Consider the following 26,044-nt stretch of genomic DNA (forward strand, 5'->3'; position numbering starts at 1 on the left):
CTGTATGTCTTTAAAAAAATTATAAACCAGGGATCTTCAAATACACCACCTATACTCCAAGAGTGTAATGTAATCCTCAGTGCACATGCAACCTATCAGAGGGGCATGTGGGCATAGATAGTTTTAAAGCACCATTTCTGGATCTTTGACCTCTTTCCTAAAATTGAACCATCTGAAAAGTTGCCTGCAGTCTCCTTTATAGCCTCCCTTTAATGATTGTTCTGTCCCATTTGGCAAAATAAAGGCATACTTTCTCCTCTTCTTGAATCTTACTGTGTGCATTGACCTAGTGTATAAAATCCTCCTGGATACAGAGATCATTATAAATATTGCTGTTGAGGTAGTGAATAACTTTAGTTTAAATAACTAAAAGACTTCCTTCCCTTCCTTCCTCCCTTCCTTCCTTCCTTCCTTCCTTCCTTCCTTCCTTCCTTCCTTCCTTCCTTCCTTCCTCCCTCCCTCCCTCCCTCCCTCCCTTCCTTCTTTCCTTCCTTCCTTCCTTCCTTCCTTCCTTCCTTCCTTCCTTCCTTCCTTCCTTTCTTCCTTCCTTCCTTCCTCCCCTCTTTCCTTCCTTCCTGGCTTTCTTTTTTTTTCTTCTTTCAACAAGATTGAAGGAAGAATCTAATTTCTCAGGTTACAAATCAATAGAAACAATTATTGATTATAACAATGTGAATTTCAGAATATAAGAAGGAATTTACATAATTAAGTTACATGTTTATCTTTACCTTGTTGATGTGTCTTGGTATGGTCCTCTTTGGGTACCTCTTGTTTGGGACTCTCTGTGCTTCCTGGACTTATAAGTATATTTTTTTCACCAGGTAGGGGAAATTTTCTGTTTTCTAATAGGTTTTCAATAGCTTGCTCTCCCTCTTCTTCTGGCACCCCATAATGCGAATGTTAGTACACTTGAAGTTGTTCCACAGGCTCCTTACATTATCTTCATATTTTTGGATTCTTTTTCTTTTTGCTCTTCTGATTGGGTGTTTTTTCCTTCCTCATATTTCAAATCATTGATTTGATTCTCGGGATCCTCTACTCTACAGTTGAATTGCTGTATGTTATTCTTTTTATTTATTTATTTTATTTTATTTTTTTTTATTTTTCTTTTTTCTTTTTTCTTTATATATATATCTTTATTGATTTTTTATAGAGAGTTAGAAACATTGAGAGAGAAACATCAATTGCCTCCTGCACGCCCCCTACTGGGGATGTGCCCGCAACCCAGGTACATGCCCTTGATCGAACCCGGGACCCTTGAGTCCGCAGGCCAACGCTCCATCCACTGAGCCAAACCGGTTTCGGCTGTATGTTATTCTTTTTAAAAAAATATTTTTATTGAGAGAGGAAGGGAGAGGGAGAGAGAGATAGAAACATCAATGCTGAGAGAATCATTGATCAACTGCCTCCTGCAGTCCCCCCACTGGGGACTGAGCCCACAACCCAGGCATGTGCCCTTGACTGGAATCGAACCCGGGATCCTTCAGTCTGCAGGCCGACACTCTGTCCACTGAGCCAAAACAGCTAGGGCTGTAAGTTATTCTTTATTTCAGTTAGTGTATGCTTAATTTCTGACTGGTCCTTTTCCATGTGTTTGGCATTCTTACTAAGATTCTTGAAAGTCTCACTAAGTTCCTTGTAGGTCTTATAAAGATTCTTGAGTAGCCTTATAACCATGGTTTTAAATTCTGTATCCAGTAGTTTGCTTTCTTCCATTTCTTTCATTTGTGACACGTTTCTTTGTTTCTGCATTTTGGCTACTTTCCTGTGTTTGTTTCTATGTATTGGGTAGAGCTGCTATATCTCCTTAAGTTAGTAGAGTGGCCTTGTGTAGCAGGTGTCCTGTAGGGCCCAGTGGCTTAGCCTCCCCAGTCAGCTGAGATGAGGTGTGCCCTGTGTGGGCTGTGTTCACAGTCTTTTTGTAGTTGAGCCTTGATTTCTATTGGTGTCACTGGGAGGAATTGACCTCCAGGCCCATTGGCTGTGAGGACCATCTGTGACTATAGTAGAAGAGCTGCTGTGTGGAGAATACCCCTATGGAGCAGGACTTGCTTCAGTGAGCTTTGGTGCTCACTGAGTCTGCCCCTTGAGTGTGTTGCTTATGGATGGGTAGAGCTGTAATCTGGTTTGGTCTGGTGCTGTCCACCAAGTGCAGTGGCTCTTGGATCTCCAGGGAGGTGCAAACTCAGCCACTGTCTGGGGCCACCTGGCAGGAGCTACAGAGAGATCTGAAGATGGTTGCTACTTGTATTGGGTTTGGAAGTGTCCAAGTGAGGCCCAGCTGTGAAGCAAGGCAGGCTCGTGCTAGTGCCAGGTCTTGGGCCTTTTCTTGATAGGTTTGTGGCATGCTGATCCAGCTGTAGCTTGTTTGAGAAATTTTAGCAAAGTCTGAAGCCTGAGCCAGGGCAGGCCACTCATTTGCAAAAGCTGCTTCACACAGGTTGAGTGGGGCTGCCAATTGGATGGAGTGGGGTCTCAGGGAATCACCAGGATGGGGCAAACACAAATGGCTGCAAGTCAGCCCTACAACAGAGGAGGTCCCAGCACAGGAACAATGACCCCTGCAAGCACCTTTGTCTGGTAGAAAGTCACCCCCGAGTTCCTGCCCCAATGCCAGACAACCAGGTTCCTACCTGTGTGTGTCTGGGTCCCCCAGAACCTCCCCCTGCTGCTGGAGCTCAGAGGAAGCAGGACCTTGTAAATTCAGTTCATGTGTTAGTTCTTTAAGAACAACTGAATCTCCAGCAGCCTCTGTGTCACTCAGCCCCAATCCCCACTGGTTTTTACAGCCTTTAGTTATAGGGACTTCTTTTCCCAGCTCTGGGAGCCTGGGCTGGGGATCTGTGTGGGGCTGGGACCCCTTGCTCCTCATGGGGGCCTCCACAGGGACAATCTCCCTCCCAATTAAAAAAGTGGCACATGTAGGTGCTGTGCCTCCACCCCTCCTACCAGTCTCAATGTGCTTTCTTCTTTACTTCACTAGTTGTAGGACTTCCATTCAGCCAGCTTTCAGGCAGTTCTGGATGATGGCTATCCTGTATTTTAGTTGTAATTTTGATGTGGTTGTGGGAGGCGGCGAGTACAAGCTTTTACCTACACTACCATCTTGGTTCTCTTGAAGGATAACTTTGTGTTGCATATTTGAAAGTAGCTAAGAGAGTATATCTGAAAAGTTAAATCACAAGAAAAAAACTTTATTTTGTTACCATGTGACAGATGGTCATTATTTTGTATACCTAAAACTAATATAATATTACTAGAGGCCTGGTGCACAAAATTTGTGCACAGGTAGGATCTCTAGGCCTGGCTGGAAATCAGAACTGATCTGTGGGGCAACTGGTGGGGTGATAGGGGCCCCCTGCTGGTGCCGCCCTCTCACTGGCTCCACCCCCTGCTGCTGCTGCTGGTTGCCTCCCTCTGTGGGAGGTGACCAGCAGGGCAATTGGGGGGCCCCCAGTGGCACCGGCTTGGCTGGCCTGGGGCCTGCAGACTGGGGGCAGCTCCTGCATTGAGCGTCTGCCCCCTGGTGGTCAGTGCATGTCATATGACTGGTCGTTCCACCAGTGGTTCTGCAGTTTGGTCAATTTACATATTAGGCTTTTATTATATAGGATGCTAATTAGCCTATCTAATAAAAGAGTAATATGCAAATTGACCATCACTCCAACACACAAGATGGCTGCCCCAATGTGGACACAAGATGGCTGCCACAAGATGGCCAGCAGGGGAGGGCAGTTGGGAGGGACCAGGCCTGCAAGGTAGGGCAGTTGTGGGTGATCAGGCCAGCAGGGGAGGGCAATTAGGGGTGACCAGGCTGGCAGAGGAGGGAAGTTGGGGGCGATCGGGCCTGCAGGGAAGGGCAGTTGCGGGGGACCCAGGCCTGCAGGGGAGAGCAGTTGGGGGGGACCAGGCCTGCAGGGGAGGGAAGTTAGGGGCAATCAGGCTGGCAGGGGAGCAGTTAGGCATAAATCAGGCTGTCAGGGGAGTGGTTAGGGGGTGATCCGGCTGGCAGACAGAAGCAGTTAGGGGCAATCAGGAAGGCAGGCAGGCGAGCAGTTGGGAGCCAGCAGTCCTGAATTGTGAGAGGGATGTCCGACTGCCCAAACGGGCAGTTTGGGCAGTCGGACATCCCTCGAGGGGTTCCAGATTGGAGAGGGTGCAGGCTGGGCTGAGGGACACACACCCCCGTGCATGAATTTCGTGCACTGGACCTCTAGTATCTCAATAAAAAATAAAAGGAACTTTTAAAATAAAAATTAGTAATAGAATTTATGCTAGACCTGGTTTCATTGTAGCAATAAGTAATATCCATATATAGATACAAGAAATAATTGGAGATAATGTACCATCACTTCATTAAGATTTACCTTTTCAATAAAAATTTATTCATAATTTAATAAGTATTTATCAACATGCATATGAGTTATGTTTATTCCATTTGTAATAGTTATAAAAGCTTTAAGATTTATTTTAATGTGTTATGTATTTCCTTGCAAAGAAGTATAATGGGGTGATAAATGAAGGAATAACATGGAAATGCAAGTTCAAAGAGAACAAAGAATGAGATAAAATTTCTGATTTTAAAAAAATTTCTGATTTTTAAAGAGGAGATTATTTATGTATTTAAAAATGCATAATGAAGGTATTTAGATTCAATGGATACATTAAAAGCAGGAATGTAAGTTTTATTTCAAATGACTGACATTTAAATAATTTAAACATTTTTGATAAAAAATTGTAGATGTCTACTTAAATATGTGTTGAGTACATAGATTTTCAAAATTCTTTTAGATAGTATATAAGCTGTATAATCCTTTTTGAGAAATAGATGAGGTATAAATAAATTCAAATATAAACTGGAGGCCCGGTGCACAAAAATCGTGCACTCAGGGGGTCCCTCAGCCTGGCCTGCACCCTCTTGCAGTCTGGGACCCCTGGGGGATGTCCACCTGCCAGCTTAGGCCTGCTCACAGGGGATCGGGCCTAAGCTGACAGTCAGACATCCCTCTGGCAGCCTGGGAGCCCTTGGGGGATGTCCGACTGTGGCTTACGCCCACTCCCCTGCGGCCGCCTCTGCAGAAGGTGTGGCTCTGGGACCGGGACTGGGCCCGTGCCAGCGCTGCCGCCTCTCCTGCTGCCTCTGCGGAAGGGGGGAAACTGGGCCTGTCATGGCTGGTCTGGCGGCACAGGCTCACTGGCCCCGCCCCTGCCCACTGGTCGTTCTGCCGTCTGGTTTAACCTTTTGCACTCGGATGTCGAGTGTGACTCGACACGGTTAGCATTAGAATAAAGGAATCGAGAAAAAAGCAAGCGTGTGCATATTAGCTCTTTATTATATAGGACTAGAAGCCCAGTGCACGAAATTCGTGCACGGCGGGGAGTTGTCCCTCAGCCCAGCCTGTACCCTCTCCAATCTGGGACCCCTCAAGTGATGTCCGACTGCCCGTTTAGGCCCGATCCTGGTGTGATCGGGCCTAAACGGGCAGTCGGACATCCCTCTCACAATCCAGGACTGCTGGCTCCCAGCTGCTTGCCTGCCTGCCTTCCTGATTGCCCCTAACCGCTTCTGCCTGCCAGCCTGATCACCCCCTAACCACTCCGCTGCCAGCCTGGTTGATGCTTAACTGCTCCCCTGCCAGCCTGTTTGCCCCCAACTTCCCTCCTCTGCCGGCCTGGTCACCCCTAACTGCCCTCTTCTGCAGGGTTGATCACCTCCAACTGCCACCCCTTGCAGGCTTGGTCCCTCTCAACTGCCCTCACTTGCAGGCCTGGTCCCTCTCAACTGCCCTTCCTTGCAGGCCGGGTGCCTCCCAACTGCCCTCTCCTGCTGGCCATCTTGTGGTGGCCATCTTGTGTCCACATGGGGGCAGGATCTTTGACCACATGGGGGCAGCTATATTGTGTGTTGCAGTGATGATCAATCTGTATATTACTCTTTTATTAGATAGGATAGAGGCCTGGTGCACGGGTGGGGGCCACCTGGTTTGCCCTGAAGGGTGTCCCGGATCAGGATGGGGGTTCCCTTGGGGCATGGGGCGGCCTGAGCGAGAGACCTGTGGTGGTTTGCAGGCTGGCCACACACCCTGGCGACCCAAGAGGAGGCCCTGGTATCTGGAATTTATTTTCCTTCTACAATTGAATCTTTGTAGCCTGCAGCGGAGCCAAGCCTGCTGCTCCCTCGGGGGCGGCAGCCATTTCTGTGGCAGTTAATTCACCTTCTACAATTGAAACTTTGTAGCCTTAAGCGGGTGAGCCCCGCCAGGGTGTGCGGAAAGCTTTGCTTCCCCTGTTGCTGGCGGCAACCCTGGCCTGCTCTCTCAAGCTCCATTCTGCCGCCATTTGTTTGAATTTGTTTACCTTCTATAATTGAAACTTTGTAGCTTGAGTGGAGGCTTAGGCCTGCAACGGCTATGGAAAGCTTGGCTTGCTCTGTTACCTGGGAAACCTTGCTCTCTGTGGCTGTAGCCATCTTGGATGGGGTTAATTTGCATACTCACCCTGATTGGCTGGTGGGCTTGGCTTGGCTGGTGGGCGTGGCTTATGTAGCGGAGTGATGGTTAATTTGCATGTTACCATTTTATTAGAGAGGATATGGAACATCTCACTGTGCGTCAGAAGAGCCCTCTGGTAAGAACATGTGCTTCCAGAGTGCATTTCATAGCACGCTCTGTGTTCAGTGTTCTCGGGATTCTTAAGTAAGATTTATCCTTTCCAATCTCATGAAGAGTTATGCTTCTGGAATGACACATTAGTGATGTGTCACTCAGTTGTATTTTATTACCAAAGGAGTTTGCAAAATTTCATGACTTTCCATCCAAAGTTGCACTGCATTTTTAAAAAAATAATAACTAACTTTTATTAAATGTCTACTATTTTCCAGACCAGTGGTTCTCCTGAGAAATTTTTATAAATATAAATTCTCAGACCTCAAACCTATTGAATCTGAAACTCTGGGTATGGGGCCTAGCAATCCAGGTGATTCAGATGCATGTCAAAGGAGATACTATTTACAAAGCATCTGGTATGGGGTCTTGAACATAATAAGCATTTAATAAAAATGAACTGCTATTACTTTTTCAATAAATAGTTCACTCTAGCTCCTTGAAAGAGATTTTCTAGTTAATTCTATGTCCTTGGAAGAAATACAGTTGTTCTATGTGTTCAATTATTCATAGGATATAATGACAATGTGTTTAAAATCAAATTCATTGTCTTCTACCCAAAACAGATTTCTTTCTCCAACTTCCCCATTTCTATCAATGGCAAAAATGCACATATACATTTCTCAGCATTTCAGCCTGAAATGTCCCACTGAAAGAACATATTAGGTAATATCAGGTGCACATAAGCCTGGACATATTTCTTCAACCATCTGCTTCAGAATGTGAGATTCTCACCATCAAAGTCACTTTACTAAGTTTAGACATTGCATCCAGCAGTCTTATGTTAAAACTTACATCTCTTTGCTGGAGAAGACACTTACTAATGCCAAAGCATATCAGGAATTCACAGTAACTACAATTGTATTATTGTTGCTGCTGCTGCTGGTGACCGTGACGATGACAGGCATGCTCTTCTGGAAGGAGGAGCTGAGCCAAGTCTCCAGCACCTGGGACAGGACGGCTGACTGTTGCCGGTCACTTACAGCGGGATGTGCTTTCACACAGTCTGCCGCCACACTTAGGATAGCGCTGAGAAGCAGGTATCACAGGACCAAAAACGAGAGCCTGCAGCTCGCCGTGTGGAAACTGGGACTTAGAGAGGGTAAGAGATTTGCTCAAGGCAAGAACCCGCCCCCCCCCCCCCCCCCCCCCCAAAAAAAATACAACACATACACAACAAAACCGCAGTAAGCGGTGGAAGCAAAATGCAGCGGCCGGTGAGGAGGGCAGAAGAGGGCCATGTGAGAGCTGCATGCCTGGAGCAGTCTTCCCTCCCTCGGATGGGTGAACCTGCCCGTCACTGAGTGCCGCGGCCCCAGACACACACGGGTGTGGCGAAACCTGCCGGTGACACAGGACCCTCCGCCTCCTGCTGACCCCCCCGGACGTCCTGTCCTGGACTTAAGTCTCCCGCCCCCACAGGTCCCGACTCCACATTTTCGGAATATTAGAGGTGTGGCTAGAAGGAAAGGGAATGTGCGGGTGGGAAGGCAGGACCCTCCCGCAGTGGGACAGGTTCAGCCCTCAGATAACTAACACTTCCGGAACTCAGGGCGGGGTGGGGGACCTGATTCTCAATATGTTGTAGTGAAATAAAGTACAATAGGGAACTAGTTGTTATGTTGAGTTTTTTTTTTTTTTTTAATTTCCTGTAATCGATTGGGTTGCAATTCTAAGGGCCTGGCTCTGATTTTATTAAATTAGTGACTAAAACTTTAGTGAGCATCAGAACCACCTGGGGGATTCTTTTTAAAAAAAAAAAATATTTTTTATTGATTTCAGAGAGGAAGGGAGAGGGAGAGAGAGAGAGAAACATCAATGAGAGAGAGTCATTGATCAGCTGCTTTCTGTATACCCCCTACTGGGGATCCAGCCTGCAACCCAGGCTAGTGCCCTTGATCGGAATGGAACCTGGGACCCTTCAGTCTGAGGGCCAATGCTCTATCCACTGAACAAAACCGGCTACAGTCAGTTGGGGGATTATTTTTTTTTTTTTTTTTAAATATATTTTATTGATTTTTTACAGAGAGGAAGAGAGAGGGATAGAGAGTCAGAAACATCGATGAGAGAGAAACATCGATCAGCTGCCCCTTGCACACCTCCACTGGGGATGTGCCCGCAACCAAGGTACATGCTCTTGACCAGAATCGAACCCGGGACCCCTCAGTCCGCAGACCGACGCTCTATCCACTGAGCCAAACCGGTTTCAGCAGTTGGGGAATTCTTAACACGGAGGTTACTGGGTCCCACCCTGCCAAATTTTATCTCAGTCGATCTGGGTGGGCCCAAAATGTGCATTTGTAATAAATTCCTAGGTGGTGCTGGGCTAGTGTTCTGAGGACCACAGTTGGTAACCACTGAATTAGAGGATGAGCATCAGATTAAACCTTGGTGAGTTTAATTTGTTTTTACAGAGCGTTTCTCACAATTATTGATTCTGATTTAAGACTTTAAAAGCCTCAAAAGTTAATCAGGTTTGAAGATGTGTCTGTCTTTTACTTCTAAGACTATTCTTTCTTTCTCCTCTTTTTCTTTAGATCACTACTTCTCAAATGTGTCATCCTTACCACAATTCTCCTAAGAATGCTGGACTTAACATTCTCAATAGATCTGTTTCTTTCCCCCAACCAAATTTTCCCATCGTTTCAATAATATACGCTACCACTGTCACCCAGGTGTTCTGTATCTTGGTCTCTATGATTCTATAAAAAGTGTCTAGCCCAGCTGGCCTGGCTCAGTGGTTGAGCATTGACCTATGGACCAGGAGGTCATGGCTAGATTCTGGTCAGGGCACATGCCCAGGTTTTGAGCTCGATCCCCAGTGTGGGGCGTGCAGGAGGCAGCCGGTCAATGATTCTCTCTCATCATTGATGTATTTATCTCTCTCTCTCCCTACCTTCCTCTCTGAAATAAATTAAAAAAAAAATTTTAAGTGTCTAAACTCTTTCTCCTACCAACATTTAGCTGGCAAAAATCTTAGGAAAATACAGTTGCCCGGCTATGGATCCTTTCAGCCACAAGGGGCGCCAGTCTCACAGGAATGGCTTGGATCTGGCATTTCCTGAGCAGCAGTTAGAAGCTCAAAATGATGCACATGCTCTCTTGAACACCAACTCACACAGCTGCCCTAATTCGCGTCAGGCTAGGTTCCTCAATCACATGAACTCCTGTTCCAGAGGAAAGGGTTTTTATGGGTTTATTTTAGACTGTTGAGAGACAGAAAGATTGAGAGAAAAAAGACTGTCCTTGAATTTGGACCTTGAAACAAAGGCTTTGTCCTTCAAAGTGGTTCGAGGACCAGCAGCAGAGTCACCTGGGAGTTAGTTAGAAAGGCAGAAACTCAGGCCCCATCCCAGGCTCTCTGACACAATCTTCATTTTAACGAGCCCCCCTCCCAGGAGATGTGAGTACATTTTACAGTCTGAGAAACACTGCTGCAGATGACTGTGCCCACTGCTTTTGTTTTAGAACGCTTACGCCTTCATCCTCCTTCCCTGGATCCTCCCCACACTCCAGAAAAACATAATGTTGACCTTTAATTTTCTTAATGGGTTACAGATACACGTAAAGATTTTTGTTTTTTAAGTGAGAGTGCTTTAAAAAAAAAAAAATTTCCCCCCTGAGGCTACTTTGAGGGGTTATTAAAAATGCAATTAAAATGTGCTACTTAGTGGCAGGTGGCAAATCATCCCACGATTAAGAAATTTTTCTGACAATTGGGGCTAAATGGTGTCCAAATGGCCTGTGTGTTCAGGCAGAAAAATCCATAAATTCAGTCAGACGTGCCAGACTGGTAGCTCTGTGAAATATAGTCCTTAACCTTCTCCTGTCCTGGTCAGAACAGCTTCTCACACCAGTGACCCATTTCTCTGTCCTCTCAAGGCTGCCTTCCCGAGGAAACGAGGCTGCAGGATATAGAAGACAAGCTTTAATTTATCTTCTCTTTCCTTACACTTGTCCGTAACACAAACAAACGCCCGGGCTTCTTTCCTCCGGAGCCAAATGTAACTTCAGCACTTCTCCTGCCTTAATGTGCTTTCCTAATTAGCTTTAACATTAAAACCAGCTGCTGCGGCAGTGTGTTTTACTTTTGGAAGGCGTTGGAAGATTAATCGACTCATTATGTGGAAACGGGAGGATATAAATTTAGGGGAGCTTTTTGTTTAACTTGGGTTATAAATTGTGGCTCATTTTCCTTATTTATGTTTTCCCTACCCTTTACATTTCCCACAACTAAGGGCTTTTTTGTTTTAGTCTTATAGATGATGCTTTCTTTGTTTCTTTTTCTTTTTTTCCCTCTGTGCCCTCCTAACTGCCCCCTGTACCCCTTTCTTTGTTTCTTTAAAGTGAAATCAGTTTACAATCTAGATACTGGCTACTGAGTCAAGAATAGTCAAACAGGAGGACTAGACTGGGAGCTGACCATATTCCTGCCTTAAGGAGCTTTGGATTTCAGGAAGGTCTCTAACCCCTCTGAGCATGAGTTCCCTCCCATGTCAAATGGAGCTAAAGTCGGTTCTGCCTAGCAAAACCAAGTAAAAGCCAAACTTCTTCAAACCCCTTAAATGCTCAGTTTGGTCCTCTGTAAAACAGGGAAAATAAATATATGGTACAGCTGGCCAGGCACGGGGTCTGCCACTAAAGTTGGTTCTTACTAGCAAACGGCGATAATGAGAACTTGAGATACAGTATAATATATTAGATCATGTATTTATTTTATTACTAGAGGCCTGATGCACAAAATTCGTGCAAGGGACTCTGCCCTCGCAGCCCCAGCTGCCTCGGACCTTGCAGCCCCAGCTTCATCCGGAAGGTCGTCCAGACGGTCGTTCTGCTGTTTGGCCATTTGGTCGATTTGCATATTACACTTTTATTATTATAGACTAGAGGCCCAGTGCATGAAATTTGTGCATGGGGGGGGGGGCGGGAGGAGGGTCCCTCAGCCTGGCCTGCACCCTCTCCAATCGGGACCCCTCTCGAAATCTGGGACTGCTGGCTCCTAACTGCTCACCTGCCTGCCTGCCTGATCGCCCCTAACTGCCTCTGCCTGATGGCCTGATGCCCCTAACTGCTCCCCTGGTGGCCTGATCACCCCTGACTGCCCTCCCCTGCCAGCCTGATTGCCCCTAACAGCCTCTGCCTCAGCCCCTGCCACCGTGGCTTTGTCTGGAAGGATGTCCTGAAGATGTCCGGTCTAATTACCATATTACCCTTTTATTAGTATAGATTACTTTTATTGATTTCAGAGAAAGGAAGGGAGAAGGAGAGAAAGATAGAAACATCAATGATGAGAGAGAATCATTGATTGGCTGCCTCCTGCACGCCTCCTACTGGGGATTGAGCCTGCAACCTGGGCATGTGCCCTTGACCGGAATCGAACCCAGGACCCTTCAATCTGCAGGCCAATGCTCTATCCATTGAGCCAAACCAGATAGGCAGGTAATGTATTTTAAATTCACTATGTAAATAATATGTGTAACTTTCATTTAACTTTCCTTATTCTAGAGTGCATACAAACCAGATTGATATATTTAAAAAGAACTATAGCCCTGGCTGATTTGGCTCGGTGCATAGAGCGTCAGCCTGCGGACTGAAGGGTCCCAGGTTCGATTCTGGTCAAGGGCACATGCCTGGGTTGCAGGCTCGGTCCAATGTTCAGGAGACAGCCAATCAATGATTCCCTCTCATCATTGATGTTTCTATCTCTCTCTTCCTCTCTGAAATAAATAAAAATATATATATTTTTAAAAAAGGACTATAAATGTGTTAAATGTTTGTGCTACTACCTAATTAGTGATCCTGGGAAATCAACACCATAAGCATAATGGTTAATAGTTATTTAATTTTTACTATGCTTCCAATGTTTTCTGTATAGAGTTAATAGTATTTATGAAATAGTTACTATTCATATTGTTGTATGTATTACTGATCCAATAGATAATTGTGCCGAGCCAGCTCAGCCAGGTTCGGTGAGCCTGAGAGGGGGCGGTGAAGGATTGAGAAAAGACAGACAAGAGAATGAAAGCTGGGTCTGGAGGGGACTCTGTCCTCTCTGATGGAGAGCTAGCGACAGTGGCACAGCCTGTAAGCTGTCTCTTTATTTTATAGCCATATTCTACGAGGCAAAGTAAGGGCGTGGTTACAACGTTCTCGTGGGTTTCAAATCTACTCAATTACATGCACCTGAACTCTATCAAGCCCACATCACTCAGACACGTGGGGCCACGTGTTTGGACCACAGGTTCAAGCTTACAACTATAGCTTTTGGCTATAATTGTGCTGGGAGGGCTCTGCCCTCCAAGCTGGGACTTGCACGTGGCCATGAGAGGACTGTGCCCTCTCATTAGTCCGAGGCTTGAACCTGTCCAAACACTGTAGCGCTCTCCACAGATAATGAATAAGTGGGTTGTTAATATATTTGAATGGAATAAGATAAGGACCTGATATGCATTCTTTGTTTTAATCTCACAGCAACCCTATTAGGTAGGTACCATATATTTATTTCCCCTGTTTTATAGAGGAGCAAACTGAGCTTTTAAGGGATTTGCAGAAGTTTGTCTTTTACTTGGGTTTTATGACTACAAATCCCACTATTTTTAACCGATGTGCTTGATTGCCACCTTCTCTCTGGGATTCAGTGTTTCGTCTGTAAAAAGAATGGGCCTTAGAGCATTTATCCAGCTCCAAAATTCTATAATTTTGCATCTTGCTTTTACATGCCCCTCACCCTCCATTCTGCCCTCAAGAATGTCAGGGCACAGTGTAGATTCCTGACCCAGGAGTGAGAAGCTCTCGGACATGGAGCTCAAAGGATACAAAAAACGGGGTCAGACGACCTCCAAAGGCAAGCACTTCCCTTGCAAATAGAAGAGCTCATCCACACATCAGAGTGAGGAAGGAAGAAATCTACGCTGTTTCCCGGAACCCAGGTCTAACGGACAAGCCATGTTTTTACACCACTTCAGACCAGCGCCAAACACCCCTGAGGGCTCAGTGCTTGTCCAGTGTGGCATGAATGTGTCCTCATATGGTGGCTTTGTAGTGCTGTCCCCAGGCTTGCAGGCAGTTATCAGCAACCACGGTCTACTTACAAGTCATGAGATCCTGAATCCAAGTTGTTTTCTGTCATAAAATACGTGCTCTTATGAGCATTATATCTTTTTTTTTTTTTTTTTTAATTTCTTTATTTATTAAGGTGTCACATATTTGTCCTCATCCCCCCATTCCCATCCCACCCCTCTCCCCACGCATGCCCCAATCCCCTGTTGAACTTAACCATTGGATAGGCTTATATGCATGCATACAGGTCCTTTGGTTGAACTCTCCCCCTCCCCCTCCCTCCCCCTACCCTCTTCTATCCTCCCTCTGAGGCCCGATAGTCCGATCGATGCCTCCTTGCTTCTGGTTCTGTTCTTGTTCCTCAGTCTATGTTGTTCATCATTTCCTCTAGATGAACGAGATCATATGTCACTAGATATATACTAATAAGAACTGAATGTGAGACGAGCAATAATATTTATGCTGACAGGCAAATGAATCAATCTGTAGTGAGCTTCCCCCTGGACCAACAGTTCTTTTGAGACCCAATTTCGATGTCCAGTAGTTCCTTATGTGTACATGTCAGCACTGACCCCTCAGCTCTGGATGGTGGACAAATGGTGGTAACGGAGGTCCGACTCCCTCTGGTTTGGTCTCGGCCGAACCCAGGGGCACGGCGTCACCCGGACTAAGGGGCACGTGGCCTCACCCATACCCAAGGGGCGCGTGTTCTCACCCGGGCCTGGGACCCAGCCTCACCCGGATGGATCCAGGGGCGCACGGCCTCACCCGGACCCAGGATCTGGCTTCACCCGTACCCAGGGACGCTTGGCCTCTCCCAGACCCAGGGCCACTTGGGCTCACCCGGGCCTAGGTGCACGAGGCCTCACCCGGATCCAGGGATGCAAGGTCTCACCCGGACCCAGGGACGCTTGGCCTCTCCCCGACCCAGGGCCACTTGGGCTCACCCGGGCCTAGGTGCATGAGGCCTCACCCGGATCCAGGGACACACGGTCTCACCCAGACCCAGGAACGTTTGGCCACTCCCAGACCCAGGGCCACTTGGGCTCACCCGGGCCTAGGTGCACGAGGCCTCACCCAGATCCAGGGACACATGGTCTCACCCGGACCCAGGGACGCTTAGCCTCTCCCAGACCCAGGGGCACGTGGCCTCACCCGGGCCTAGGTGCACGAGGCCTCATCCGGATCCAGGGACACATGGTCTCACCCGGACCCAGGGACGCTTGGCCTCTCCCAGACCCAGGGCCACTTGGGCTCACCCGGGCCTAGGTGCACGAGGCCTCATCCGGATCCAGGGACGCATGGTCTCACCCGGACCCAGGGACGCTTGGCCTCTCCCAGACCCAGGGCCACTTGGGCTCACCCGGGCCTAGGTGCACGAGGCCTCACCCGGATCCTGGGACACATGGTCTCACCCGGACCCAGGGATGCTTGGCCTCTCCCAGACCCAGGGCCACTTGGGCTCACCCGGGCCTAGGTGCACGAGGCCTCACCCGGATCCAGGGACGCATGGTCTCACCCGGACCCAGGGATGCTTGGCCTCTCCCCGACCCAGGGCCACTTGGGCTCACCCGGGCCTAGGTGCACGAGGCCTCACCCGGATCCAGGGACACACGGTCTCACCCAGACCCAGGAACGTTTGGCCACTCCCAGACCCAGGGCCACTTGGGCTCACCCGGGCCTAGGTGCACGAGGCCTCACCCAGATCCAGGGACACATGGTCTCACCCGGACCCAGGGACGCTTAGCCTCTCCCAGACCCAGGGGCACGTGGCCTCACCCGGGCCTAGGTGCACGAGGCCTCATCCGGATCCAGGGACACATGGTCTCACCCGGACCCAGGGACGCTTGGCCACTCCCAGACCCAGGGCCACTTGGGCTCACCCGGGCCTAGGTGCACGAGGCCTCACCCGGATCCTGGGACACCTGGTCTCACCCGGACCCAGGGACGCTTGGCCTCTCCCAGACCCAGGGCCACTTGGGCTCACCCGGGCCTAGGTGCACGAGGCCTCACCCGGGTCCAGGGACGCATGGTCTCACCCGGACCCAGGGACGCGTGGCCTCTCCCAGACCCAGGGCCACTTGGGCTCACCCGGGCCTAGGTGCACGAGGCCTCATCCGGATCCAGGGACGCATGGTCTCACCCGGACCCAGGGGCGCTTGGCCTCCCCCAGACCCAGGGCCACTTGGGCTCACCCGGGCCTAGGTGCACGAGGCCTCACCCAGATCCAGGGACACATGGTCTCACCCGGACCCAGGGGCGCTTGGCCTCCCCCAGACCCAGGGCCACTTGGGCTCACCCGGGTCTAGGTGCACGAGGCCTCACCCAGATCCAGGGACACATGGTCTCACCCGGACCCAGGGACGCTTAGCCTCTCCCAGACCCAGGGCCACTTGGGCTCACCCGGGCCTAGGTGCACGCGGCCTCACCCGGATCCAGGGACACATGGTCTCGCCTGGACCCAGGGGTGTGTGGGCTCTCTCAGACCCAGGGGCGCTTGGCCTCGCCCGGGCACGGGATCCAGCGTCATCCGGATCCAGGGGCACTTGGCCTCACCCGGACCCGGAGTCCGGCCTCACCTGGACCCAGGGGCATGTGGCCTCACCTAGACCCAGGGACGTGAGGCCTCACTTATACCCAGAGGCGTGTGACCACACCCGAGCCCAGAGGCGCGCAACCCCGCCCGCACCCGGGTCTCAGCGGGGCCCCGTCTTCCCGATCCCAATTCCTGCCGGTCAATCCCCCCTCAGCAATTCCCCTGGCCATCCTTCCAGAGCTCCAGTATGGCTGCTTCAGAACTCGTCGGGCGGCGGCTCGGCGAAGCTCTGGTGCACCCGGTGCATGGCGGTGGGCCAGTCTGGCGTCGCTGCGTCGGCCCTTGGGTCTGCATCGGTGGCTGGTCGCCGAGCATGCGCACCTGGCCGCTTCCGGGGCGTTGAGATTCTTGACGGACTCAGAGGTCAGCAAGCGCGGAGTCTCCCACCCCATGTCTCATAGGGGTTCGTCTGTCCGTGCTTGGCTGCCAGTGGAGCCGTCCCCTCAGCCGGAGACCGCCGGGGGATCTGCGCCGAGCACGTTCCAGGCCGCTGTTGTATCGCCTGAGCCTTAGTTCTTTTGTGTCGCCTGAGCCGTAGTTCTTAAAGTGTGGTCTTTGGGTCACCAGCATCAGCATCATCCCACATACCCCTCTTTTATTCTAGTTGTAGAGCATCTACTCAGCCAGCCCTATGGTGGTCTTGGATGGTGTCTGCTCTGCTCTCTTGTCGTAGTCTCAAAGTTGTTGTGGTAGGCAACAATCAGGCTTCCGCCCTATGCCTCCATCTTGGTCCTCCTTTGTATAGTTAAGTCTTGATTGTTGTTGGTGTCACTGGGGGGGCTCTCTTTGTCTATAAAGGAAGAGTTGCTGTGTAGGAGACACGTTTATGGGCCGGGTCTTGGTGCAGCAAAGCTTTGGTGCTCACTGAATATTCCCGTTGAATGTGTCCCTTATGCACGTGGTTGAAATCTGGTGTCATCTCCCACAGACCACCAGATGCCCTCGTTTCTGGGTCTCCAATGGGGTGTAGATCAGCTACTGCCTTAGGCACTCAGCAAGGGTTACAGCAAAAACTGTAGTTTCTTCCTCCTGTCTGAGTGGCCCTGGAGCAGTCCGACTAGAACAGCAGATCATCTGGTCCGCTGCCAGAGGGCAGGCCACCCACATGCATAAGCCGTTGCTTGGGGCGCAGGTGTGCCTGCAAGATTTGCGGGGCAGGTCTTCAAAACGTGCGGGGCGGGTCCCTGGGCGGGGCGGGGTCTCAGGGCGCCCACAGGCCATGGTGCGGCGAGCCGAGATGGCTGTGAGTCTGGTCCTTCTGCCTTCCACGTATCTAAGTCCCCTCGTTCCGCACTCCAGCGCAGCAAACACTGATTGCTGGGCGCACCTCCGCAAGAGTCCCGCCTCTCCCCGCAGGCATCTGGGTCTCCCGGGGTTCGCCAGAAGATGGGTTTCAGGGTGATGGAGAGCCAATCTCCCCTAGGTTTGGAACAAAAGCCCCTCTCCCCCGCCACCAGCCTGACCCACGCACCTCCACACCTCATCCCCTCCGATTTCGCTGGGTGCGAGGCAACAGAACAGCCCCTAACCTCCGCCGCCATCTTTTTCATACTTCCCAATCTGTACCTCTTAATCCCTTCATTTCAGTCAACTCTACTGAAGTCTAGCGCCGCTGGGAGGTGCACGGAAAGGGCGCCCGGGCCTCCATCCAGTGCGCGGTGCGCGCGTCCCACGGAACCAGGCGCGCGAGGGTCGCGCGGCTGGGACGGGCGCTGGGCGGCCGCCGAGCTCCAGGCACCGCCATCGCCGCGTTCCGGACGTCGCCGCCGCGGCGTCCCCCCAATTTATACTTCTTAATCCCTTGAAATCAGTCAACTCTACTGAAGTCTAGCGCCGCAGGGAGGTGCACGGAGAGGGCGCCCGGGCTTCCGTCCGGTGCGCGGTGCGCGCGTCCCGCGGAACCAGGCGCGCGAGGGTCGCGCGGCTGGGACGGGCGCTGGGCGGCCGCCGAGCTCCAGGCACCGCCATCGCCGCGTTCCGGACGTCGCCGCCGCGGCGTCCCCCCCAATTTATACTTCTTAATCCCTTGAATTCAGTCAACTCTACTGAAGTCTAGCGCCGCCGGGAGGTGCACGGAGAGGGCGCCCGGGCCTCCGTCCGGTGCGCGGGGGCTGCGCAGCGGGGACGGGTGCTGGGAGGCCGCCGGGCTCCGGGCGCCGCCGCTGCGGCGGCGTCCCCAGCGTCCCGGGCCGGGCGGCCTGCGGGGGCGGCAGAGTTGCGAAAGTGAGTGAGTTTCCCAGGGTTTCGCCCGGAATGGGGTTCAGTGCAATCGGAGCCGGTGCTCAGTGCACTCCGGAGCCTTTATCTCCTTCCTGCCAGTGAACTCCGGCCAGGTCATCAGCCGCCCCCTCCTCTCCGGTTCCATCCTCCTCGCAGGCGCGTGTGCTCGTGTCTCCGCCCGTTTCTCCATACCTCAGGTTTTTACGGCTTCCCCGACTGTCCCCGTGGCCTTCTCCTTCCCCCCAGCTGTGGGTATTTCAGTCCGCCAGCTCTCCTGTGGTTCTGGACGATGTCCGTTCTGACCTCTAGTTGTATTTTTGAAATTGTTGTGCCCGGCTGCAGGTTAGGTGTTTAACCTATGCCGCCATCTTGGTTTCTCCCGAGCATTATATCTTTTTTCTTTAAATTCTCATCTGAAGACATTTTAGGGAGGGGGGGCGGAGAGGAGAAACATGGACCCTTTGCTTCCTGAACACAACTGACTGGGGCCTAGGACTGAACCCACAGGTATGTACCTTGACTGGGAATTGAACCCATGACTTTCCAGTGCATGGAATGAGCTCCTACTAACTGAGTAACAGTGGCCAGGACACACTATGTTATTTTTCAGTGAGAAACAGACTGATTATCTAAATGTTTGAGTGTAGGATTGGGAGTAGTTGCTTGCATTTCTAGAGGCAGGCTCACATTTTTTGCCTAATTGCAGTAGCATTAGCATTCATTTAGTGTCATTTATTAAGTTTACTGTGTATTACTTCTAATCTTCAAACAAGCCACCAAGGTGATAATACTACTTGGGTTTTATGGGTGAGGAAACTAAGCTTAGGGATGTTACTTACCCCAGATCAGTATGAGTAGGGAGCTGGGTTCAAACTCCAGTCTGTGACTCTAATGCCAGAATTTTGTTCAGAATATTGTGCTACCTCTCCAAACCTTTCATTCCCTTGGAGTAATGGACTTAATGGGAAGAGTTACTAATACTGAAAGGCAAGTAGATCATGGATGAAATCTTTCCATGAATTTTTATTTTGTATTTTTATTTTTAAAAATTTTTTTTCAAGGGAGAGCTTGAACGCAGCCCCCCCAGTACCACAAATTACGCAGTCGAGTTTCCCACATTTGGGGAAATCGCAGGGGTCAGCACATCCGGAGTGCAATGGATAAGCCTCGCCCTGGGAAAACCACCTTCGTGATCATGGTATCTCCCCTGCCAGGTAAGTAGGAATTTTTATTTCGATATCTCTACTAATTACAGAGAAGAAGCAAACAGAAACCATCAGAGCTGAATCCTATAAAGAAGTAATACTGAGTTGTTACCAAGTTAATGCTTAATCATAATATCATTAAACAATATTATTTATAGAATTGTCATTATTAATGCTGTAGAAAGTAATTAGTCCAATGTGGCAGGAAGCAGTTGGTGGTTAAGATACAGGTAAGGGCCCTAGCTGGTTTGGCGCAATGGATAGAGCATCAGCCTGCAGAATGAAGGGTCCCCGGTTCAATACCGGCCAAGGGCACATGCCTGGGTTGCGGGCTCGGTCCCTAGTAGGGGGCGTGCTGGAGGCAGCCGATCAATGATTCTCTCTTATCATTGATGTTTCTATCTTTCTCTCCCTCTCCCTTTCTCTCTATAATCAATAAAATATATTTTTTTAAAAAGATGCAGGTAAGGTACTCCTGAAACCTGAAGCAGAAATATAGGTGAGTGGCAGGCCTAATGCCTGGCCAGCTGTAGGAATGAGATGGAGGGTCAGACTCATGAAAGAGGAAAGGGAATCTGTATTGATAAAGTGAAGGCAACATGAGCCAATCAATGGGGAAGTCATAGATGTTGGACAGGGACTGGCAAGGCACATCTTGTTTTATAATGTTTTGTGTATTTAAAACACAATAATTCAGTGCTTTATTGAATGATGTGCACATATATGTCTCATGTGGCACATCCAGACATTCATTGATTTTTAGTAAGGAAGCTTTTCTGTCCTGACTTTTTGAAATCCCAGAATACTGACTGAAATAGCCAGTACTAAAAAGAGCAAGATTTCTATTTTTCAACAATAATTGAAAGCATTTTTCGACATATGTACTACTATTTGTAATACTTTAAACGATAAAATAAAATTTTAAAGAAGATAATAAAGAAAGTATTTTTCAACTCAAGACTATGCAGAGATAATAAAATTTAATTGAGAATTGGCCCTATGAAAAGAAAACATATGAAGACTATATGTATAACTATATAAAATATTTTAGCACATATGCATTCAATTTCATACATAATACTGGATATTTATTATTTTTTATTAAATTTATTATTATTTAAAAATACTGAAATTATTTTTGTTTTTAAAGATATTTTTATTGATTTTTAGAGAAAGAGGAAGGGAGAGGGAGAGAGAAACATTGATGAGAGTGAAACATCCTTTGGTGGCCTCCTGCACACGCCCTACCGGGGGTCAAACCTGCAATCTGGGCAAGCACCGTGACCGGGTTTCAGACCAACAGCCTTTCCGGGCACCGGACGACACCCAACCAACGGAGCCACACCAGCCCGGGTGTGAATAATGAAGTTATTAACATCAGCACCTCTTACACGGGAACTGGTGAGCCCCTTTGTGAGGTGCAACAAGGAAATGCATTGGTCTCAGTCTGGACTGGATTCTCTTGTATCATCATTCAGGTTCTCTGGGCCCAGGAACCTGATTCTGAGGACCAACTGCAAGCATAGCTCAGCAGTTCTCTGTCTGAAGTTGCTGCAATTCTGACTTTCAGTGTATTATCATCAAACGCATTTCTAAGAATGTTTGCTTCATCCTAAAAGCAGGTTGTAGTTACTGACCACCTGGGAAGGGCCATTCCTTAGCGTGTGCGTCCCCGTGTACGGCTGCCCTGTCATCCCTGTTCTCTGCCTGCCCCGCCCCGCCCAAGCGAAGGAGGCTGGTTTTTTAGCAGGAGAGTAAAGGCTCCCACCTTTCCCAGAGTCATGAACCCCATGACCTCTCCACTCCCTGACTGTAACATACCATTTCCCATAAAAGATATAGAATTCTACACACTCTTAGGCAATGTTGTCCAAATGTTATTCCTTTTTAAATCACTACTAGTTAAAAAACAAAAACCCCAAAACAAAAAAATTAGAAACACCACTTTTGTACTGTAAGTATACTATAAGAGGGAAAATATTGAATTGTTCCCAAGCAAATGTGTAATGATTATTGGAATAACATTTATTTAGGCATGTGCCTTTATTATTATAATTGAATGTATAATAAATCAGTAGGTAACGGAGAAATGTGTTTAAAAATCTTGAAAACATATTTTTAACATTGCTTTCTCTCTGCTTTGAATGAAAATAATTTTAGTCGCTTCTCAGACTATTGCCCATTCTTCTTGCGGAAGGGTCTCCGTGCCAGTGGGAATAGATGTCCAGCTTGAAAGCATTGCCAGCATTTCAGAGGTTGACGTGGTCAGTTTCTCCATGAGGTGCTGGTTTTTTTCTGAAAGGATGCAGACTCAATAGTGTCAAAATCACTGGTATTTTCACACAACATTTTAATTGTGTATGTTGTTTATTTTTCCTACTTTGCTTAAGAAAGTTGTGGTTGTTTTACTTTATTCTATCTACTTCTTTCTGCCCTTGATTCCAATTCTCATTCCTCTCCTACTCTTCTTTTTCCTTCTAATGGCTTTACAGTGGTGGAGCACTGTAAGACAACACGATCTATTATGTAACATGAACCAGGAACAACTATACAAGAAGAAAGGATGACCATAATATATATGAACTATGAAATCACAGCCATGAATCCTTACCTATAAAATGATAGACAACTGAACTATACATGATGGATTGCTTCCAATATTTTAATTATTATTATTGTTATTTTTAATTTTTTATTAATCCTCACCCGAGGATATTTTTTTCTATTGATTTTTAGAGAGAGTGGAAAGGAGGGGAGAGAGGAAGAATAAGAAAGAGAGAGAGAGAGAGAGAGAGAGAGAGAGAGAGAGAGAGAGAGAGGAAGAGAGAGAGAGAGAGAGAGAGAGAAACATCAATATGAGAGAGACACATCGATTGGTTGACTTCTGCATGTGCCCCAGCTGGGGCTGGGATTGAGCCTGCAACCTAGCTATGTGCCCTTGACTGGAATCAAACCCAGGACCCTTCAGTCCGCAGGCCAATGCTCTATCCACTGAGCCAAGCTGGCCAGGGCAATCGCTTTATTTTTAAATAATTTTAACTATTTTTGTTTTAATGTTTCCTACCATAATTTTTTTTCCACTTCATTTTCTCTACTCCTTAGGATGACCTTCCTTATCTACATAATTACCAGAGCCATTTTTCATTTAACTAATTTTAGGGTTTTTCAGGATTTAACTTTAAGAAATAATGTTTATTACCATGTCTAACATATGCACAAGCATATACATTATTTGTTTTCAGATATATTTCCTTTTTACCTATTGCTATTCTGTTAATTTGTTAATGTCTCAGAACTTTGTGTAGCCTATTTATTTTTTCTATACCAAATAGAGGATGCTTTATGGTTCCAAATTTTCAAGGTCCATTTCCTTGTACTTACCTAATTGATGTATATTCTTATATATGAATCACTCTTTCCATCTACTTTTTTTAAAAATAAATCTTTATTGTTCAGATTATTACAGGTATTCTTCTTCCCCCACCCCGCCATAGCTCCCCTCCACCTGATTCCCCACGCCACCCCATACCCTTACCCCCCCGCCACTGTCTTCATCCATAGGTGTAAGATTTTTGTCCAACCTCTTCCTGCACCCCTCAGACCCCCTTCCCCCTGAGAATTGTCTGTCGCCTCCCTTTCTATGTCCCTGATTCTATTATATTCACCAGTCCATTCTGTCCTTCAGGTTTTTTTATTCACTTGATTTTTAGATTCATTTGTTGGTAGGTATGTATTTGATGTCTTTTTGTTGTTCATAATTTTTACTTTTACCTTTTTTTTCTTCTTCCTCTTCTTAAAGAATACCCTTCAGCATTTCATGTAATCCTGGTTTGGTGGTGATGAACTCCTTTAGCTTTTTCTTGTCTGTGAAGCTCTTCGTCTGACCTTCAATTCTGAATGATAACTTTGCTGGGTAGAGTAATCTTGGTTGTAGGTTCTTGCTGTTCATCACTTTGAATATTTCTTGCCACTCCCATCTGGCCTGCATAGTTTCTGTTGAGAAATCAGCTGACAGTTGTATGGGTACTCCCTTGTAGGTAACTAACTGTTTTTCTCTTGCTGCTTTCAAGATTCTCTCTTTGTCTTTTGCCCTTGGCATTTTAATTATGATGTGTCTTGGTGTGGTCCTCTTTGGATTCCTCTTGTTTGGGGTTCTGTGCACTTCCTGGACTTGTAATTCTATTTCTTTCACCAGGTAGGGGAAGATTTCTGTCATTATTTCTTCAAATAGGTTTTCAGCGTCTTGCTCTCTCTTTTCTTCTGGCACCCCAAAAATTCGGATGTTGGTACGCTTAAAGCTGTCCCAGAGGCTCCTTACGCTATCCTCACATTTTTGGATTCTTCTTACTTTCCGCCTCTCTGGTTGGGTGTTTTTTTAGTCTCTCTTTCTGTAAGTTCACTATTGGTGTATAGAAATGCCATAGATTTCTTGTTGTTAGTTTTGTATCCTGCTACATTGCCAAATTCATTTATTAAGTCTCATAGTTTTTTGATGGAGTCTTTTGGGTTTTTTATGTACAATATCATGTCATCTGCAAATAAGGGCAGCTTTACTTCTTCTTTTCCAATTTGGATGCCTTTTATTTCTTCTTCTTGTCTAATTGCAATGGCTAATACATCCAGTACTATGTCAAACAGGAGTGGTGAGAGTGGGCATCCCTGTCTTATTCCTGTTCTTAGGGGAAATGGTTTTAGTTTTTGCCCATTGAGTATGATGTTTGCTGTGGGTTTATCATATATAGCTTTTATTATGTTGAGGTATGATCCTTCTATTCTCACCTTGCTGAGAGTTTTTGTCAAGAAAGGGTGTTGGACTCTTACCACCAGGAGGAACCAAGATGGCCGCAAAGTTAAACAACTAAACTGCCACCTCGCACAACAATTTCAAAAATACAACTAAAAGACAAAACGTCTACCACCCAGAACCACGGGAAAGCTGGCTGAGTGGATGATTTACAACTAAGAAGAGAAAGGAGCACAAACGCTGAAAAGCTGAGGTACGGAGGCACGCGAATCGGGCGGGTGGCGGGCGACTGGGTGCATGGCTTTTCTTTAACCTGAAGGGAGACAAGCTCCCAATCACTCTGAAATCCAGTTTCTGGGGACACGTGGGGGACCCAGACATCCATGGGGAGAAGCTGGACTCTTGGCCATTGGGTCAGAAAGTGAGAGTGACTTTTTTGCAGAGGTGCGCCCAGCAATCATTGTTTCCTGCGCTGGAGTGCAGGACGCAGGGACTTGGAAACGCGGAAAGGCAGAGACGGCTGATGGCAGCCATCACCATTTGCCATGCCCTAGCCTAGTGACGTCCTGAGACCCCGCCCTGCCCTGAGACCCTGCCCCACACATTCTACAAACCCGTCCAGGCTCCACACAGCAGCTTTTGCATATAAATGTCCTGTTCTGTGGCAGCTTAACAAAATTAACTGCAGCTCCAGTCAGACTGCTCCAAAACCGCCCAAGCAAAGAGGAGAAAACTGTAGTTCTTGTTGTAGCTCCTGCTGGGGGGCCTCAGACAGTAGCTGACCTGCACCCCATTGGACATCCAGACACTAGTGTATCTAGTGGTCGGTGTGAGACAACACCAGATTTCAACCACTCTCATAAGGGACACATTCAAGAGGCAGACTCAGTGAGCACCAAAGCCCTACTGGAACAAGTCCTGCCCCATAAACGTGTCTCCAGCATAGCAATTCTTCCGTTATAGACACAACAGTTCCTCACAGCCAATTGGCCTGGAGGTCAAATCCTCCCAGTGACACCAACAACAATCAAGACTTAACTACAACAAGGCTGTACACACAGTCCACAAAGGGGTACACCAAGATTGTCCACCTCAGGTAACTGGGAGGCTGACCCGTTGAACCAATAGGACACCTAGTACACAAAGCTACCCAACCAACTCAGGGAAGCAGCGAAAATGAGGAGGCAAGGAAACAGATCCCAAACTAAAGAAATGGAGGAGAACAAACGAATGGACATAGAGTTCAAAACCATGGTTATAAGCTTTTTCAAGAATTTCATGGAAAAGGCCGATAAACTTAATGAGACCCTTGAGGATATGAAAAAGGACCAACTAGAAATTAAACATACACTGACTGAAATAACAAATATTATACAGAGACCCAACAGCAGACTAGAGGAACGCAATAATCAACTCAAAGATTTGGAATACAAAGAGGCAAAGGACACTCCTCCAGAGAAGCAAGAAGAGAAGAGAATTCAGAAAGTTGAAGATAGTGTAAAAAGCCTCTGGGACAACTTCAAGCATACCAACATCAGAATTATGGGGGTGCCAGAAG

At 47.9% G+C, this 26,044-nt stretch overlaps 1 protein-coding gene and 1 non-coding gene across 2 annotated transcripts in view; one reads left to right on the top strand and one right to left on the bottom strand.

Moving 5' to 3' along the window:
• The window catches only part of GABRR3 (gamma-aminobutyric acid type A receptor subunit rho3), a 67,901-nt gene that overhangs the window by 11,410 nt on the left and 30,447 nt on the right, over window positions 1–26,044 (top strand).
• Window positions 19,595–19,759, bottom strand: LOC114228396 (U1 spliceosomal RNA). The gene has a single exon (XR_003614536.2). It is a non-coding gene; the product is annotated as a U1 spliceosomal RNA (small nuclear RNA).

This window comes from Eptesicus fuscus, chromosome 3, assembly GCF_027574615.1.
Source record: "Eptesicus fuscus isolate TK198812 chromosome 3, DD_ASM_mEF_20220401, whole genome shotgun sequence".
NCBI lineage: Eukaryota > Metazoa > Chordata > Mammalia > Chiroptera > Vespertilionidae > Eptesicus > Eptesicus fuscus.